This window comes from Megalobrama amblycephala, linkage group LG12, assembly GCF_018812025.1.
Source record: "Megalobrama amblycephala isolate DHTTF-2021 linkage group LG12, ASM1881202v1, whole genome shotgun sequence".
NCBI classification, from domain to species: Eukaryota; Metazoa; Chordata; class Actinopteri; order Cypriniformes; family Xenocyprididae; genus Megalobrama; species Megalobrama amblycephala.
In genome coordinates this window covers 30,545,109-30,550,010 of record NC_063055.1, presented here as the reverse complement: position 1 = coordinate 30,550,010, position 4,902 = coordinate 30,545,109, and the positions used below count along the sequence as shown (strand labels likewise).

The 4,902-nt window shown below is 35.2% G+C and overlaps 1 long non-coding RNA gene across 1 annotated transcript; it reads left to right on the top strand.

The window, feature by feature from the left end:
* Positions 1-197: 197 nt before the first annotated feature.
* On the top strand, positions 198-1,492 carry LOC125280182. Its single transcript, XR_007187552.1, has 2 exons — positions 198-352; positions 1,369-1,492. It is a non-coding gene; the product is annotated as an uncharacterized LOC125280182 (long non-coding RNA).
* The last annotated feature ends 3,410 nt before the right edge of the window (positions 1,493-4,902 follow it).

Here is a 4,902-nt window from a genome sequence, read left to right as displayed (position 1 = left end):
TTTAAGTACATAAATGTATCAAATAACCATTCAGAGACGTCCTGCTCCATTCTCAATTGTGTTTCTTCTGCCGGAGTCTCTTCATCATCTGGGTCTGATTCCGGTTCAAACATGTACGGCTGAATGCCATACAAAACAGCGGGTCTCTCACTCTCAGCCATTCTGCTTCTACCAACTGTTTATTGCCATAGGCAGAGCCATATAGAGAGAGAGTTGCGACAACTCCATAGACTCCAATGGAACGGTTTTTTACAGCAATGGCGGCTCGTGGAGCCTCTCAATAGTTCCCGGAAGTAGCAGCCGCGCCGTAGAGTTACAGCAGAACAGACCGTTTGTGATGCACTTTTAAAAGGTAAGCCGTTTAAATTATAATGTTTTATAGTATCAGTACATCTGAATCAAATTAACTTGTGTATTAAAGCATGCTATCTGATATTGCTCACTAAATAAATAGTTCCAGGGGATGTTATCAGATAGTAGATTAGATAATAGATTAAAACAATTTATTCATCGTTGTGTAATTAGAGAAAAGGGATTCTAAACGGGGTTAAATATAACTTTGGGGCTTGTGGTGGGTGAAAGTGGTAAAATGAGAATATCCTTATTCCTTATTAAATGTACAACCCAGGTGAAAAACTACTATAGTAAATAGTATTGTGTTTTTGAACCATACTATAGTAAATTGTAGTATACTATATTATAGTATTTACAACACGTTGTTAATGAATGCTACAGCATACTACAATGTAGTGAACTGATAAACTGTAATAAATACTGTAGTATACTTTAGTTTTTTACTACAGTATACTGTAGTGTATATTGTAGTATAATATACCCTAAAGTTGTAGAAAACTTAGTACAGTATTGGGTAACGTAATTTGTTTATATTACTATAGTTCTTTTATTATCACAGCAACTATAGAATTACCACAACAAATTAATTCAAGTACTTTACTATAGTATGGTTCAAAAACACTATGGTATTTACTATAAATTACTATAATATTTTTTCACCTGGGAATAAAGAAAAAAATCCTTATTTTAGAATTTATATTCGAGAATGTATTGTGATTCTGTTGACTGTCTATTATGTGTCAGCTCAGCTGATTTTTGGATTGATGGGGAGAGGGAAGTTTATAAGTGAGATTAAAAAAAAACAATGCTTAAAAGCAGCAAAAAAAAAAAAAAAAAAAAAAAAATATATATATATATATATATATATATATATATATATATATATATATATATACACACACACACACTAGGCTAAATGGGAAATCATACTAAATACCAAAACTGTATATTATATACTACTACTGTATTTAATTTCTCCCATTTTGTTTCCTTTTATCTTGCTTTCAATACAAGCACAAAGGGGATTCAGATCCTGAAGACTCCATGCAATGATGCTGTCACCGCCAGTCTCTGCTCCTTGGATTTTGCAAGCTTTTCCTTGCTCCTTATTTTTAATAAACCTTTAATAAACATAAAAGTTCCCAGTGTTGTTTTTTGTGAAAAAAGGCAGATACACCTGTATATGATTAACACACAACTTGGCGCACAATCTTTAGTTCTATTTATATTGCTCCTGTTGACTAGAACATAACTTTCTCCTTTCCGTGTCAGTGTTGAAACCATGCATTCATACTGCTTTCTCTGAGTGACTGGATCATCCTCATCCAGCACTGCAAACCATAGCGGAGACTACAAGAACATGTAGGAAAGGACAGACGAAATGCTTGACATGCAGTTTATTATAAATGTATAAATCCATTGTAAAATCAGTGCAAAAGTCAATGTGTGTATAATGTTTTATTTTAGAATTGAATATATTGCGTATGAATGTATATATAATAAGTGAATGGGGTGCATAAGAATTGTAAACATTAAGATTAATTAAATTTCACTTCATTAAATTTTACATTTCACTTATTTGCAATGGGTTTTTTAAGACAATCACCTGTCACCTGCATGTCTCCTGTCCCTGTAAAACCATAGTGAACATGACATGATTGCCCTTAACTAACATACAAGTTTAAAAACATAAAAATACTTCAAAACAACTGCAACGCGATCTTTAAACAAGGTAATGTTAGCCAGAAATATGTTAACAAGGCAGGCAACGCTGGTTGAAAACACTAATCCTCAAATATTAGCAGGTTTTTATCTTTTAAAAACAACATTGCTGTAACTACATACATTCACATGCCGGTGTATTATATAAATATTGTAAACCGATGCATTTATTGACTATAAATTACCAAAAATCACGGTTCTGTCTCTCAAACTCTATCATTTTGAATTGCCGCCGAAGCACTTCCTGGAACTATCTGAAGGCTACACGAATCACGTGACGATCAAGCGTTTTGAACTTCCGTTGTCGCAACTCTGTCTCTCTATGGCTCTGGCCATAGGTATGCAAGTTACGCCCTCATCCAAAGGCAGGGCGGGGATATGCAGCTCATTTATATTTAAGGTGGTACACACCAAAACAGCTCTTTTTAAAACAGGCCCCAAAAATGACATTTTCAAATGGTTATAATAAATTAACTGTGGGGTATTTTGTGCTGAAACTTCACAAATACATTCTGGGGACACCCAAGACCAATATTACATCTTGTAAAAAGGGGCATAATAGGTGCCCTTTAATGGGTATAAGTGTTGAATAACTAAGGCAAAATTGACTAAAGAAACAGAGACCTTTTGAAGAATTTGTGCCTTTATTGGATTGAATTGTGTGATGCGTGGCATCAGTGTTTCCGTTATAATTGCTCAAAACATCATAAATCCAAGCCTATTTTGAACTGTCTTTAAAAATAAATATACTGGAATTCAGATTTTTTGATAAATTAATCTAGGGGCTTATTCTTTGGGTGAGCAGCATAAATGATGATGAGGCCAGTTCTGTTCATATAAAATGCTAAATAAATAAATAAAATTGTACTTTAAATTCAGACAGGCTAAATCATTGTTTGGAAGCATCCAAATATGCGTGTTATAGCAAACTAAGAAACATTATTGTGAAAAGAGTATAACACAGTATACTCAGTATCCGCCAATTACTGCTCCATTTTGCACCACTATCAGGGAATGCTGGATGCTTTATGTGAGACCTTAGGTGATGAACTGACCTCTTTTACTTGTAAGCATACTCAGTCTATCCAACTAACTTTACCTTGACAAACCCCTTCTTAATTAGTGACACAATACAGAAATCCAATTATTCTTCATGCCGGTTAGATCCTGCACCCACAGATATTTTTTTCTGACACAGTCTAACTCTGAGATATTGTCATATGTAACTGAGATAAATCAGACACAAATATTTGTTATATTCAACAAATATTATTTAAACCCCTCACTAAATGCTACCCCAAGGTGTCTGACCAACCCCCAAAGTAATAGAACTGGTTGCCATGGTTTTACGAGCTGAAACAATGCAGGCCTCTGCATAGTTTAGTCATTGTAAGTCAGACTACATAGGAAAAACTCATAGCCCTCAAAACAGACTTTCCTGCATTAATTTATAGTGAACTGATCTATAAATGAACATGTGTTTATGATATGACTGTTTTGTGCAGCATCTTTTGTATGGTATTTGTTTTATGCATATTTTATGATAAGAACCAATGGTTAACATAAACTAACCTATGCCAAGTTTGATGCCTATGAGTTCGTATTTCAAAGATTTAAATGCTTGTGGATATGATATGTATACATGATATGTATATACCTGTGCAACATATCAGTATTACAAGAATCTTTAATAGTTTCTTCTCCATCTGACCAACCCCCAAGTTACATGCACACAAGACAATGCATCGTATACTTTCCTGTCGGAAGCTCAAATATGATTGGCCCACTGACCTAAAAGGGGGAGAGGCCAGCACCAGAGGTTAAAAGCCAGCGCACAATGCTCCTCCTACTCTCTCTCTTGCTGATCTGACCGAAACTGCATCTGTGGGGTCTCTGCCTGTGGGACTGTAAGGCCTGTAGGCCTGCCCTGCACCCCAGCCATGTGCTTAACTGGGAGAGAAAAGGACTCTTCCCTATTAAGATTCAAAGTAACCATGCCAGTTTGTCATGCTACTAATTCAATGCAGAAGACATCGATTGCAACTTCAGAATCATCGGACTGAATTCTCAGGACTTCCCGCCACAGTTAGGGTTAGGCAGAGGCCTAATGCAAGTATCGTATGATATACTAAATTGATGCAAGTTAGTTAAAGTTGTGAACCTTTTTTGTTAACAAAGGAGCTTTGTAATGAATACTGATGATTTTTTGATTCTTCCCCATAGCTCCTCATGTTTCCCACTTCCAGTCTCACTCTATCATTCCTCATTTTACCCATGTACGTGTGACTTGTGTGTATGAATGTGTTTGTTAGTTTAGTTATATGTTTGTGATTTAGTTTACAAAACTTGTGCACAATACACATTTGGTTATGACTCTCTGTCTGCAATAGATTGCCTCTTAAATGATCAGATCTTATTACCAGCTCTAAGCACTGTACATGCTAAGAAATAATTATTTTTCTGTGGCCATGAAAAATACCATTCTCTTAGAATGAATTAATAATCAATACTAAGTGTTCACAGGATGAACTGATTTTATCTTGTTTCAGTTAACTGTGTGTATCCCTGCTTTTTAACTTTATTAATAAAACCTTGTATTGGAAAGTTATTCATTTTCATCTGCCTGCCTGCCTACACCACGCGTTACAGTTATATGAAGCTAGATAAGATCACAGACGGTTATTTCCAACACTCGATGAATGTTATAGTGAGTTTGGAGGAAAAACATGGTTTTAATCATATAAACTATTGTTTTGATGTGCTACATTAACTTGCTAACTAACACTTATGTACCTGTTAACAGGAGCTATTGGGGTGGTTTCCCGG